Source organism: Corvus hawaiiensis, chromosome 1, assembly GCF_020740725.1.
Source record: "Corvus hawaiiensis isolate bCorHaw1 chromosome 1, bCorHaw1.pri.cur, whole genome shotgun sequence".
NCBI lineage: Eukaryota > Metazoa > Chordata > Aves > Passeriformes > Corvidae > Corvus > Corvus hawaiiensis.
In genome coordinates, this window is record NC_063213.1 from 60,508,868 (window position 1) to 60,524,671 (window position 15,804).

General features: G+C 37.8%; 1 protein-coding gene across 11 annotated transcripts in view; it reads left to right on the top strand.

Annotated features, from left to right (window-relative positions):
- LOC125327582 (voltage-dependent L-type calcium channel subunit beta-2) overlaps positions 1-15,804 on the top strand; it is a 248,532-nt gene that overhangs the window by 71,932 nt on the left and 160,796 nt on the right. The gene's annotated exons all lie outside the window — the stretch shown is intronic.

Genomic DNA, 15,804 nt, shown 5'->3' on the forward strand with positions numbered 1-15,804 from the left:
ATAATAGCTTAAAATCTTTAGCTGTCTGGATTTCCAACCGCTGACTTTCATACTGATATGTTTGAAAACTCATGTGGTTGACTTTTTGAATTTTTGTGGGCTTTTGTTGTTTGGTTCTTTTGTATAATTATCAAATTACATTTTTGCTTATGTGGAAGGACTATTCAGAATAAGTCCGAGCTGATGTTTTAAATATTTTTCTCAGATATATTACTAATTTGATAAAGCATTGAGATGATGTCTGGAAGGCAAATATTCATTACTCTGGCTCTAATCTTAACGAAGTACTATTATAATTTGATATAAAAAAGAAAAAAAACCTTTAAAAATGCATTCCAAAACAATATAAACTTTATTTAAACATTAGTAGTGAAATTTATGGTATGGCTTGTACTGTGTATTTTAGTTTAATGTAATTAAAGGACCTTAGTATGGTTTTGCTTCAAGATGCTTCTTTTCTAATGGTGGGGACTGTAATTGGAGAGCTTTCTGCCTGCAGCAGTGAGCGGGCTCCAGACGTCAGGCTCTTTGTGCCTGTGTCTGGAGGATATTTCAGACCTCCTGAGGGAGCGTTCTCTTTTTGGTGTTTTTAGATTTGTACTAGGGCTTTTTTTTTCTGTTCCTTCTGACATCGTAATCTTTTCTATCTATCACTTAATAATGTTTCTCACCAGACCATTCTTTATTTTTTGTAGCAGATGCTGTCCTTTCCTTTGTTCCTTTTGCTTGCCACCTCCCTTTCTCTTCTTCATTGCTGATTTATACTTATTTTTCTTCTAGATAGAGCTACTTCTTTTACTCTTCTCCACCATGCTTCTCATTTTGACCTGCAGAATTCTTGATTCACATTTGAAAACTTCTTTGCTTCTGATGACATTAGTCTCAGCCCAGGATGGCACCTGCCAGGCCTATTTCTGTGACCCCCTGACACCCCTGTGCCATTAACTCTAGTCTTGCATCTATCCCTCTTTTCTCCGTTGCTGCTTTTGTCAGTTTTAGTGGAAGTTTGAGCTGTTCACAAGGACACAAGGAGATGTTACAGGCTAAGGCAGCTGTGGGTGAGCTGTTATCAGAATTTACATCCATGATTTTCTTCCTATTGTATTGTAGGCAGAAAAGCACATGCTGAGGAGGAGGAGAGAAAGTATAAACAAATTGTGGTTTAGTTATGAAGACATTTAAAGGAATGTTTGTAGCATAAAGATGTTATATTTACAGCTTAAAGGAACTGGCTGGAAAAGGAAAAAGTCCTTTAACTTTCTTCAGTGACTCCACTCAGTACTGGGTGCCTCAGCTAGGAAGGAACTCATAATCTATGGATTTGAGGGGATATTTTCTGTATTTAAGTTGTCTCTGAGAAGTCCTTTTGAATGTTTTCTATACCCTGATTTTGTAATTTTTTGTTTTGATAGTATGGGAAGAAGACAGTCTGAGAATAAAGTGAAATAAACCAATGTGGCAATACTTAAAGAGCGAGGGATTTGCACCAAGACTCTCGTAGTCATTGTATACCAGCCAAACCAGGACTGTCAAACTTTGCACTCCCAAAATGAAAAGTAATAAATTCTCTTCATCTGCATTTATTTTGCTACAGCTGTCTAATAACCCATATTCACTATGCTGGGGAGTAGTATTGATGTTAAACTCTTCTGATTGCAGCTCCGGTCCTTTCAAGTGAAACTTCACACATTTGTTCCAATTGTTTTACTTTTCACATCATTAAGTGGCCATAATTTTTTTTGGACTCTGTGGCTCCATTTAAAAGATTTCTTTCCATTTTATAGCATAGATTTTGGACTACAAAACCTCTGTTTTCTTGTCTCCCTTCTTTAAATTCTTTTTTCTTGCTGCATTTCCTAGGTGCAACCTTAGAATTTGATTAACTAGCAAAAGGGGCTTCTTTTGAAAAAGAATCTTACATTTAGGAGAATTAAATGGAACATTTGCAGCTCAGTGTGCATTTTGAAGTAAAATTATATAACAATATGGCTGGTGGACAAAATATTGTGACAATATCCACAATAAGGACCTGCTGTCATTCCTTTTTCATTCTGTGTATAATGTAACTTCTTGAGTTAAAGATTTAAAATATGTAAAATTTCAAGGCAGCAACATCATCAAGATTTTAATTTTGTACTGAAGTAAAGAATTAGAGAACTCAAATTATTTTCCACTACCCTCATCTCTTAAGGCTGAGTTCATAATTCCTTTGGTAATTCTATCACTATTTCACTGTCGCTTAAATGGAGCATTATTTTTGTTACTTCCTGCTAATTTGGATATATCAAAGTCGTGACATTATTTGCATTGTTTTTGGGAAGAAGACCTTAGATGTGTGAAACCAGCTGGCTTTCCTTGTAAACTCCTTTTCCTTCATCAGTAGCACCCTTGAGTTGAATTTTATGCAAATTTTAATTTTAGAGTTTTCTGAAGCTGTGTTTAAGTAAGGTGTTCTTAAAAAGGCTTTGTGTTTTCTGACACCTGTGATATATTACTGAAAATAAGTTGCAGATTTGCAACAAGCTGTACACTTCAATCACTGGATGGTCCATGATGAGTCTATTGGAGTTAATGAGTGGGAATTGGGATTTGTAACCTCTGTCTCCAAACCCGTCAGTGATTCATCCTGTGGCTGTGAACAAATCATATGGAAAGAGGCCTGAGGCGCTTCCTTTCCACAAAACTTGAGGAGAATCCTGCTGCAAAAGTATGTGTGCAGAAGTATAACATTTTTAACAAAATGTGAAAAAAGAGTATTTTTTAAAAAGAAACACTTAAAGCTAACTTAAGAGATTGTTACAAGTAAAATGTAACCCATTTTCATGCTTCATTTCTTTACAGCTTTTTTTCCTCTGTCTTTTCTCCCACTTCATACACAGTGAACTTTGCCATCCTCACTTGGTAAAATGTTTTTCTTCTTTGTTCTTAGTGTTTTATTGGTTTGGTTCTTTTTTCCTTTCCTGAATGTATTTTTTTCCCTTCAGTAGTTACTTTTTCTTTCTGCTCTTCTTGGGTTCAATGTCTTTGAGCACAATACTTACTGACTTCAGTGGTGGAGGAAAAATTTAAGTATTCTTGGCAATTTTAATACATTTTCTGATGAGTTGGCATTCCACGACAATTTTATGAGACTGTGAAGTCATAATAAATTAACTGGCTGTCTTACAATACTAATTGAGTCCCCTGCATTCTCTATGGAAGAATGCCATGCTTAATGTCTTTCCTACTATCTTTATACTAAACCAAAGTGATAAAATTAGAAACTTAGTAATAGGGAAATGAGAGAAAAATAAAAGAACACTTTTAGGTTTGAATAGAAAAGATAGATTCATAGGGTTCTGAACAGAGCAAGACTGCTTCACTGAGCAGATGTTCTTCGGGAAAAAGTCTTGTAATTGTTCTGTTGTGATTAAACATCCCCTTCCAACAGGAATTTTGGAGGAATACAGAAAAACTGTCTGAGCAAAGCCCGATAGAATTAAATCTGCTCAGAGATGTCAAGGGCAACAAGAAAAGCTTCTGTAGGTATATTGATGATAAAAGAAAATCAAGTGAAAATGTGGGACCTCTCCAGACAGAAACAGGAGTCCTGGGTACTTGGGACATGAAGACTGAGGTGCTCAATGATTTTTTTACCTCAGTCTTCATTGAAAAACGCTTCAGCCACACCAGCTAAGTCACAGAAGGCAAAGGCAGAAACTGAGAAAATGTAGAACTGCCTGCTGTAGCAGATTAAGTTTCAGACCATCTAAGGAACCTGAAGGTCCACAAGTCCATGGGACCTGAGGAAGTGCATCTGTGGAGCCTGAGGGAACTTACAGGTGAAGTGGCCAAGCCACTATCAATCATACGCGAGAAGTTGTGGCAGTCCAGGGAAGTTCCCACCGACTGGAAAAGGGGAAACATAATTCTGTACATTACGTAACGTGGAATATAAGGATGTGATTGATTACAGCCAACATGGCTTTACTAAGGACAAATCACGCCTGACAGGTTCGGTGTCTTTCTACAACTTGATTACAGCATTGGTGGATGAGGCAAGTTGGTCAGAGCATGGTGCTAATGACACCAAGGTTGTGGGTTCAGTCCCTGTAAAGGCCATTCACTTAGAGCTGGACTCAATGATCCTTGTGGGTCCCTTCCAGCTCAGAATATTCTGTGAATCTACCTGGACTTGCGCAAAGCATTTGACCCTGTCTGGTACAGCATTGTGGTCTCTAAACTGGGGTGACATGGATCTGACACGTGGATCACTCAGCACATGAGGAATTGGTTGGATGGTCACACTCAAAGAATTGTGGTCAGTGGCTCAATGTCTGAGTAGAGACCAGTGACAAGTGGAATTCCTAAGGGGTTGGTTTTGGGACTGGCACTGTTTAATATCTTTGTCAGCAATATGGACAGTGGGATAAAGATCTCCCTCAGCAAGCTGGCTGACATCAACAAGCTGTGTGGTGCACTCCACACGCTGGAGGGAAGGGATGACATTCATAGGCATCTTGTTCCACCTGAGAGGTGGGCCTGTGCCAGCCTCATGAATTTCAATAACACCAAGTACAAGGTCCTGCACCTGGATCAGGGCAATCCCAAGAACAGATAAAGGCTGGTCAGAGAGTATTCTGAATAGATTGAGAGCAGCCCTGAGGAGAAGGACTTGGCGTCCTTAGACCAGAGGAGAAGGTGTTGGTAGATGAGAAGCTCCACATGACCCAGTAATGTGCACTCACAGATCAGAAATCCTGAGTTGCATCATCAATAGAAGCAGATTGTCCTGACTGTAGATGCTAATAATTCTGATGCTTACAACATTATATTTTCTGTCCAGTTAACCAAGCATGCAGTACAAACTTATGTAAGAAGCAGATTATTAATGAAGCTATTAGCAGGGCCTTTATACTGAGTGTGCTGTCTTAGTAGTTTATGCTTATTCTTTATTTAAAAATAGCTAGTCATCAGGGATGAGTAGTCTTTACACACTCTTCCTCTAGATGGAACCACTCTGCTGCTTCACTTGGATAAAATACTATTTGTTTTAACAGCTGAAGAATCTGTTGCAGAGTGTATTTGCAGTCATGCATCTATGTTCACATGTGCACGTGGGGCTCGGAGCGCTCTGTGTGGCGTTAGAGCGTGATGCAAGAGAAGGAATGCTCCTGGGCTTTGTGTTGCTTCTGGGAATAAGTAATTTGGAGGTAGTGTTTGCACACTTTGATCTGTTCCAGAGTAGTGAAAATTACTATCTTTATGGGAATAATGACCTCTTTATTCTACAACTGGTGAAATGCTTCATCTTGTCCATCGGCTCTTTAAAGTCTATTTCAGAGTTTATAACCAGACTGCTAGCAAGAACACTCACCATCTTCACATTTTGTAATCTTCTCTGCTTATGCGTTTGTGCACAGAACTTGGTTGACTATAGCAGATGTTGATACCTCTATTTTCAGTAGAAACATCTTGCTTCATTTATTGCTTTTCTATTTCCATTTGTTAGTTTCAGAAACCATCCCAGTCAAAATATCTTTCTTCTTCTTTATTAACACTTTTCTCATGTTTTCAGATCATGAGTTTTTTTTAGTAAGTTGTGAGTACAACTTTTCTAAGGTTCCTCTGCTTTTACTGACTTAAAAATGTTCTGTTTACCTCTTGTTTTCCCAGTTGTTAATGTGAGCTGTATGTATTATATAATATACTCTTCATATTCTTTTCATTGAATTGTGAGCCACAGAATTTACTTACACTGGGTACTTCACTGTTTCTAAGAGCAGCATTCTTTCTAAGGCTTGTGTCACTGCAGGCCATGCAAAAGATTCAGAAAATAGACTGGTTGGAGTAATTATCTGCTTAATCAGAATCCAACATAGTAAAAGGTTGTCCAAAAGAGAAGAAAGAAAAATGTTGAATACAGTTAATTTAATGGATTTTAGTCGTCATTTTCTCCCGGAATACTGAAAGTGTGCTGAAACAGCATGACCCTACACAAAACCAGCATCAGTAAACAAATATAAGGTGCTGCAGCTAAGGAAAGAAAGGCTTAGTCATGCAACTCTTTAAGAACTTATCAGCAAAACTCTAGTTGGGAGGTTAGAAATCAGATTAATTTAGATCATGTTTGTATGGAATAATAATAAGCTACTTGCACTGAAAGAAGTAGAGGCATGATAAAGAGAAATTTAGAGAGGATGTCAGAAGAAGTCAGCAGACCTGGAGGAGGTTTGCCATGTGTATAGAAAAAGTAGGTGGAGAGGAGTCACACTCATGGCACCTTCTTCAGTGGAGGAAATGATTACAATTGTTATGAACTACTGCCCCATTGCATTAAAGGTATATCTTTAATTTCATTAAAGATACATGTTTGCATGTTTAGTTTCATTAGAGATACGTTTGCATGTGTCTACAACCACAGTACCGTAATTCAAGTAAAACACACAGCTGAACTTTTGCAAATTTCAATGAAACTATATTGTCTAATGATTGCTGGTAATTGTCAAAGTATTATCATGTTTATCTTTTGAATTGTCACCATGCCATTAGTTATTAAACCTATTTGCATTTTAGTAAAAGTCAGTCTCTACAAGGACTAACATATTTGTGTAGGTTGCATATAAAACATATAAGGTATAGGTTGCAACCTATACCTTAGGAGAGGACAACAGGTGCAACACATCACCCAAGGGCAGCAGAAATGAGAGAAATGTTATCCTGACTGGGGCAAAGAAGTGTGTGTTAAACCAGGCAAGCACATGAAATGATACCTTGTCTAAGAAGGAAATATTTGCATCTCTGAGGAAACAGAACAGGATTTGTTTTGAGAGAAGAATAACCACAGGAGAAAATAAATTAAGTCTCAGTGACGAATGTTGAGGGAGAATTCAATGATCAGGTTAATTATAAAATGCTAAGTGCTTCACCAAAAAGAGATACTCAGTGAGGGTTGCACAGTGAGGGTTGCACCCTGAGGGTTAAGATATGCAGAAAGATGGAAAATGGAATAGAAACACAGGAAAGTCTGTGGAAGGGAAAGATTCAGCTTCCTTCCCTTTGTCTTCATAAAACATTTAACTGTTGACTGCTTTGGAAGTTTTAAGGAAATATTTTTCTTTTTGTTTTAATCTTAAATGGGCTTGTGTCAAGGGTTGGAAAGCTCCTGGGTGACAGCATACCTCATCCAAGCCTATTGTGAGTCAAACAATTCATTCACTCTATCTTTTAAGAAATACTCTGTTTGTCCAACATGTGTCCAGGGTGACCAATGGTAGTAAGGTTTGCCCTGGAAAAGGGTGTCCTAGGGTCACATGAGTCTGTGTGTCCCAGTCACTGGTGGGGGAACCGAGACAGCAGTTTTTAAATGGGTCTCCAGTGAGCTTGCCAAGAAACATTTTAAAGTAAGTGTTTCCCTTGTTATGATCCATGATGATACATCTTCCCATCCATATAGAGTAGGATTTCTGAAAAATTAAAAAGATGTAACAAACAACCAACAACCAACTCCCCCCCCATCATACACACACAAAAAAAACCCCAAATCCAAAATTAATTAAGAAGGCTTCTTAGGAGAGCTAGAGAATTGCGCAGTAAATCTGAAATGCAGTGTCCTTGATCAGCCTTGCCATTGCCAAGCTCCTGCCAGCTGCAGACCTCCTGCAGGGGACCCTTCCTCCAGGTATGCGTTTGAAAATGTGGTGTTTATGCCAAATATTTTCCTTTTATTTTATACTTATTTTTGAAATTGCTTTGGATTCAAAGAGATAAGACATCATGTCATCGTGTTTTTATGCCAACACTGTTGCTTATAGTTAAGGAGTTGACCCCAGTCTTATTTATGTTTCTAAGCTGGCTAAAGTGATCCTTGTAAGTTTTGAAGTGCCAAAGTACTATAGACTGAAATAAACCTCAGACATGAACTGAAATAAGTTTTTCCTCAAAGAAAGAAATAAAAAGGAGACAGAACAGAGAAGATAAAAACTGTTTCCAGAAATAGTGATATTTACCTGTGGTATAGGCAGAGATCACAGAGACAGTTTTTGTTTGGTGAACTCTCTACAGTCACTCTTAGCAGAGCTCTGGCTGGATTCAAAGGAAATATCTCTGCCTGCTTGTGCAAAGCTTGCTCACAATACCAGTTATTGCTGTGAGGCTGTGTCACAGGAACACTGAACAGAAAGACTTCCTGTACTCTTAGAGAAATGGCATGATTAGAGGCAGAAAAAATTCTTTGTTTTCTTAGATACTGTAAAAATACAAAAGGAATGGGGTAGTTGTTTGGCATTAGGGAAGTCATATATTCTAGAAAAAAATGTATTCAGAGTACATGGATGGTAGATGAGACAGAAAAGGGGTTTATGACTAATACAGTAAAATAGTAAACTTTTTTCAAGAACAATTCAACCAGCTGGAAATGAAAAATTTGTAAAACTGCCAAAGTCAGTGAGACCCTAAGCAATTTGCTGATTGAATGATGATCACATGTACATGTGCCTGTGGGTTCTGTTTAGTTTCTGTACTTTCATGCTGTAAATTTAAAGCATCTAAAAAGGGACAAATTAGACCACAAAATAAAACCTGTAGTGTTAGTAATTTCTTTAGAGCTTGTATTTTCTTTTTCGTGTGCGTGTGGCAAGTCTCTGGGGTGCTCTCCATATACAAAGGTGTTTGAATCACAAATTAAAAGTAACTTCTCTGTCACTTTGCTATCACATAAAATGTGGATTTCTGCCCTAAAAGTAGGAAAATAATTTTAAAAATTTTTTAATAAATGACTGAATCTGGTTCCTTGATTTAATATAGCAAATTACATTGACAATTTGTAATATAACAATTTATTTTGCCTAGAGAATTTGTGGATGCCCCATCCCTGGTAGTGTTCAAGGCCAGCTTGGATGGAGCTCTGAGCAGCCTGATCTAGTGAATGGCATACTGCCCATGTCAGGGGGCTTGGAACTGCAGTCCTTTCCAAACCAAACAATTCTATGATTCCATGAATATAAGTGACTAAGTTATTGAGGTAAATGCAAAACTCTTGCTGTGATTTCAACAGGTTAACATTTTCAGTTTGATCTTCAGAACTCAGTGTACTTCCCAAACTGAGTGGTGCAGTGTGGTATCATTATCATAACACTACAGACCAGTTTGGCCAAGCTGCAGGGCTGACTAGTGACAGTGAACATTAGGGCCAGGGAAAAATTTATTATAAGAAATTCCTTCTTTCTGGACTGGGGAATCGTTTACATCTCCCAATTTCAACTGGATGAGAAAATAAAATGTGCCAGTTACTCACAACTCAGAAGGGTAAAGTCTGTTGCCCAAGGCAAGTAAATTGGATGAATTTAAGGCCTATTTGATGGAATTGTAATGGAGTCTTGCCAAAACAAGATGCAAACTCCAGGAAACTGGAGAAGGTATGACCAGGACTATTCTCAGCCACCAAGGCTAGCTCTTCTGTATTGGTTTCAGCTTGTTGAGTCAGGATGTCTTTGCCAGCCCAGCACCAAGAATATATGGGAACATGTGGGCTGCTGCTGTGTTAGGTTAACTTGTTCTCCAAATGCTCTAAAGTCTCAGAGATCAGTGGGAAGATCTGGCTTCACACATTTTGTGAAAATTAAGTTTCAAGACTTTGCCAGTGGCTGCGCTTTGCTGTGAAGGAAGACAAACTAGAGACCCTAGGAGACCCCATTGCTGCTGTGGCCACTGCCTCCCTCCTCCTGCATCTTTCTGCCTCCTTCTGCCTCCTGCCTGCCTCTTCCTGCTTCCTTCTGAGAAGGAGGAGGAGGAGGCTGGAGTGATGTTGCCTCTTCAACAGTTTAAGCTGAAGATAGATTGCAGCCTCAGTGTTACATACTGTGTATCACATTGAGATAAAGATGTTTCTGGCAGGTTATGAGCTTTATAAGAATCTCTCCCATTTTTCCTTGACATGAACTCATCTGGGTTTGCAGAGTGGTCTGTCCCACTGGCTCCTCTGAGCTCAGGAGGCCACTCTCTGGCACTACTGACAACAGGACACTCCTGTTTACAGGCACCATAAATTGCTGCCCACCATTCTGTCATGTGCTGGTTGCTTTCATCCCTCAATGCCCAAGATGTGCTCCTGAGCTTGCTCTGCTGCTGGAACGTTTAATTTGGTGCATGAAGTATGATGTAATTTGTGGCCTTTTTCCAGTACACTACTCTTGATTATATTGGATTGTGTTGGGCAGCCCAGGAGGATAATCTGTGTATATAATACATAAATATTACCTGGCCAAGCTGAACTTTATTTAATTACCTTTTCTTTGTCCCCTCTTCTGCCTTTTCTCCCCAGAATGTCTCTTTGACTTTAACTACAAGGGTACTCTAAGCCAGAGCCAAGTGCTTTCCCTTGATCTGTCCTGGACTGGCTGCTCCCACCACTCCTGCTGTCTTCCCTGCATGATATGATCCATCATATCATTTTGTCTGTAGCAAATATAAATAGGCATGAGAAAAGAGAGATTTAAAAAAGGCTGTATAAGACAGAATATTTCTTGATGCATGGTCTTCAACTCAAATACTGTAATCTTTTCTTTTAATGGTGTTTTTGAGAGTATTTTTGTTTTGAAATCTGTGCTTTGCAGTATGTTGCTTGTCCCTGAGGAATGATGTGACATAGTAGAACAGACTCTGATTTGAACTGGCTTTTCACTGATGATTTAATTGATTAAAAGACAACATTGTGTGAGTTTAAAATTAAACTGTCTGAAAGGCTTTCACAGTTTTAGTAGTGATTTTGAATATCACTCGTCTAACCTCTATTGTTTTCAGCAATTTGGGCTTGAAATGCTTGATGATCTTGTCTAACAGCAACATATAATAAACTGTTATTGCTATAGTCTAGGGTACTTGGCTTTTTAGTCCATGACATTTTTCAATTGATTGCCACAGGAAAACAGTATCCTCTGATGGTGTATTTAATTAGGGTTAGAAGTAAAGAAAAAGTTAAAATAAATTTTTGTTTCCCCAAGCACTGCTATAGTTTTCATGGCTTTGCTTGTGTGTGTAGAATGTTTTTGTTGTTTTGTTGTATAAAATATTGCAAATGAGTCAATTCCTTTTGTTATTTTTGTCCTTTGTGTATTCTGAAGGAACTGTTTGAGTGGTCATAAGACAAAGAATAGAAAAATGGAAAATATTCAAGTCATGTCAGTAACTCATAGTAAAGGTTATTACACAGCTATTCAAATAAGTGCATTAAAACACATTTAATGTAAATATATTTGGATGAGAGATGCACATGAATGGGTTGGGGTAGTAAGTTCAATAGTGTACTCGCTGTACTTTTGATTTTCTTATATAAGAATTATACAAAACTTTTCAGGTATAGAAACAATTACTACATTTTTAAAAGAAGAGATACCAGAGCTCCTTTTGCTCACCAAGGCTTGAGGAATTTTGTTTCATAGAAGCATTCTTTGAATTAATATGCTACTTCAGGAATTGACACCTCTCTTAACATTTAGTACATCTTCTTTTACAAAAAGGTTTGATTTGCCTTGCCATTTATTACTGATAGTTTCTTCTTATTATTTTTTCTTAGTGATTTTGATTACAATTTAATGTGTGGCACTCACCAACTCTTGAATTTCAATTCCTTGAATATTTTTAGTACTTCCATTATTATTTATATACAATGAACTGAAATACCACTGAAATACTACATTTACATACTCTTTAAGCTTTCCTTTGTCATGAGCATGTAATTAATTTTCTACTTATAAATATCGAATGTGACTTTTTCATTTACCTCTAAAGCATGATGCAGAAGCCAGTAAAAATCAGATACTTTTTGTTTTCCGTTTCTTGTGGTGAGCCACGTTTTTTACACTTTCCTGCGTTATTATGAAACTTTTTTTTTTTTTTTTTGTGCTGCTGAATACGACGGATATGAAAAGAAGTTTTATCCTACCAACCTTAGAAACTAACTACAGAAACAGATACTGTAGGTTATTAATATCCATAGAATTTCTTCCTGTTCCGAGAAACATCATCTCTGAGTCAGCTACATTATCTCAGATAATGTCCTTTGAAAATATGAATGATGATTTTAAACTATGACAAATGGTGAAGAACCATTTTTGAATCAAACTTTGAGTTATCTGAATTTTGGTTGGTTTTACAGCTTTGCAGTTGGGGGTTCTTTTCCCATTTTCTTCCCTCTCTGCTGGACTGTAGCAGCTGGGCAGCAGCCTTCTTGCCTTGCTGCCTGACTCCTCCATTCATCATCCCATGCACATTGACTCTGAATTGTGGAACTTGGAGGTTTTGTACAACCATGGCCTATATTCCAGAAGATTTTTATTTTGAATGAGACTAGAGAAAATAAGCTGATCCTTTGAGAAACACTAGGTACAAGTAGGATTTGGAATAGGCTGTGGGGATCTGCCTCGAGCAGGGGTTGGTCTGCTGCTGTCTTTTTTTTGCTGGCCAGGCTGGGTGGTGATATGATAGCACTGCTGGCTGGGACTCAGGGGAGGGACGGGAGGCTGGGAGTCAGAGGACTTGGAGGGGAGCTCAGCAGCTGGGCTGTGCAGTCACGAGTCACTTGGTGGCAGGGAGGGATGACCACTGAGATGTAGAGCTGTCAGGGACAGCAGCAGGAGGGCACAGTGTCTAAGCTGCAGTATCTTTCCACTATGTAAGCAGACCATGTGTCCCATCCTTTCTGAGGCCTGGCCATTTCTCTGTGTAAAGAACAGTAATTATGGTTTGGCAGCCCATGTCATGGTGTGTTATGTATGCAAAGGCTTTTCTTTAATGATCTTCATTAAGCAGTGCATTCCTATAATGTTCATCTAATTGCTTCACAAACTTTAATGAGCAAATTTGAAGCATTTTTTTTCAAGGTCACAATCTTATTTCTCTTTTGTATCTAGAGAGAAGACACATTAATTCCAGCATCTACTTATTCTGAAGAGCCAAAATGAATGATTCGGGCAACATGCATCTGTTTCAGCCACAGCTCTGAACTGAGGACAGTGGCTGGGAAGCTTGTTGCAGTCAAAATCAATGCATGCATTCATACGGTTTCTTTTCTGGTGGTGATGGTGCTGGAACTTTTATTAAAACCTATAAAAAAAGGAAAACCTTGCATAAGAAAGCATTGAGATTAGGAAGTCAGTTATTTGAAAGCTAAAACACCCTAGAATTCTGTGTATATGGTGCAATGTAGTATTTAAAGACCAAGAGCAAAATTCTATTTTTCCTAAGATCACGGCTGTATTCATCACTGGATGGCTGATATTCAGGGAAAAAAACCTCAGATTTCTTGATGTGAGACACCACTTTGTTCCTGAAGGCAGAGCTAAGTAAGTAAATGTAGGGCAGGAAGAGAGAGGATAGTTTTATGAATAAAATGGAAATAGTTTTGGTACTTACTTGGCTTTTGGCAAGCTTGAACATTTTTCTTAAATCAGAAATTCTGTTAATAGTCTAAGTGTCTTTTGTACAACTATTTGGGAATACCCAGCTTAAAACAGGTCTGTGATCTCAAAATTGAAGTGATGAAGATTTGTGTCCAGAACTGCTGAGTATGCAATACAGAGAAAGTCCACAAGTGTGCTCTAAATACAGAAAGCATTACAGTATGTTAAATTCTTGAAAGGATCAGACCAGAATCCTCTCAGACTAGATTGCTCATTAACTAATGGACTCATCTGGAATTTATATTCCAGCTATCAGATGAGAATAACAGCAGCAGCTTTCCTCACAAGCTTCTTCTGAAAACACGCTCATTTAATACAGAAAAACTATCCGATGTTGCAGTGACTGTACAAAAAGTGCCACATCTGAAAGGAGAGGATGCATGGTGCAGAATATTTCTGTCATTTTAGGTTTATTGTTCAGCATTGTTCTTCTTACGAGGACCTTCTGTTTTCTACAATGAGATTTGTGTCCTCTGGAATTAAAGATTGCAGCATAGGTCCTACTTATAACAGGGTTGATTTCTGGACTTTCTAGTCTTGTTAGCATTTAAATTTTCAACCCTTGTTGTCTTTTATTTCATTATATTTTAGCAGTAGGATTTTTTTAATGCATGCTATTGGTCCTTATTTAGCTGCTTAAAGTAAAAGTATTTCAAAATCCTTCTGTGTGAGGAAATAACTTTAGTTCATTTTATTTGAGCGCGTCTGGCAAGCCATTAGCAGCTGCTGCTCTAAAATTCTGTGAACTGAGTTAACATTAAGAAGGAGAAAGCTCAAATACCAGCTGTTTTTCAGCTTGTATGTGTAGAACCAAGTGTATATTTATTGTCACAGTATATAGGGACAGATCTGATCTAATCCATTCTACACCAGTGACAGTGCTGTAGGATACTTTTGTGTTCGATGCTGATGTAACAGACACTAGACTTATATTCTTTAACTTTCAGAATGGAATAAAGTAATTTCTCTGTGAAATATTTTCTTTAATATGTCTAGACATGGTATATTTGAAACAGAACTGTTTCTAATAACTGCTTAACATCTCATTGAGACTTTTTCACTGCATAAAGTTTCCACACTGCTGGATTTATATCCAGTCATACACCTTTGGATTCCACCCGTCCAACTACTAGAATTTGAATCTCAGTGCACTTAGTGAAGGCAATCATCCACTCTTTTATTTTAGTCCCAATAATTTAAAATTACAGATATTGCTTCAGCTCCATGACTTACGTAGACTTACGAAAAAAGGGGGGATCTAATTAAAAACTGTGTGCATATAAACTTTCTTTCTAGTATATGCAACGCAGAGCGTATCAGACTTAGCTTCTGATTACCTACAACGTGGACTACAGAAAGCAGAAGACTGTAAGTGTTTAGAAATCAGATAGTAATTTCCAGTGGGAAATACACACATTTTATCTGTGCCAGTCGCATAAGCAGTTTCTAGAGTTTCTTTTAACAAAATAAGAAATTTATGTTGCCACCTTGGAAAAGATATTAATATTATTTTAATACCCACAAATAAATCACAGACCATCCACAAATTGAATTCTTGGAATCATAAACCCATTGCATTTATGCAAATACGTTAAATAATCAGTAAAGTGACAGATGATGCTTGAAGCATAATCTAGGTCTGTATCATGAGTAGATAATAATATTAAGTTCTTATTTAGGAAGTCCTAGAAAAATGTTGTATGTTGTAATGCAAACTGCATCTGTCTGTCACATTCAGAGTATCTGTCAGCTGGACTTAATTTTGTACATTTTTTAAAATTGCTTTTTATCAGATTGCTCCTTTGTTCTGTTTCACCATCTTTTCTATTTTGTGTTTTGTTTTCTTCTTTTCAAGACAAAATATCACAATTTTGGGATGTATTGTACCTTTTTACCTCATAGCTCGTATTTGCATTTAAATTTATATATATATATATATATTTGAATATGGTTCAGGCAGGTAACCTTCCTTGTATATACAATGATATACTTTGGAAAAAGAATATTTGAATTAAATGCTCTTGGTGAGTGGTGTAGATACTGTCAGTGGGATTTGTGGATGTTCTCCCAGGGAAAGATGATGCTTCTCACAAGTTCAGTGCTCAGATGCCACGTAGGTGCACTTGGACTGGATCCATATCTGAGCAGCAGCAAGCAGGTACACAGAGCACTTTGGGTACGTAGTGCCACTCTTTGATATACTATGCTTTCTGGTGAATCCATGAGACTCCAACAAACTCTTCCATCTGGAAATGGTCTGAAACACTCCCCTGTAAATTCATGCAGCTGCTGAAAGTAGGATCCCTTTTCTCTCATTTTTAAAGACGGTGCGGTCTGGCTTGTTTTCCCTGCACTGTTTCTCTTACAA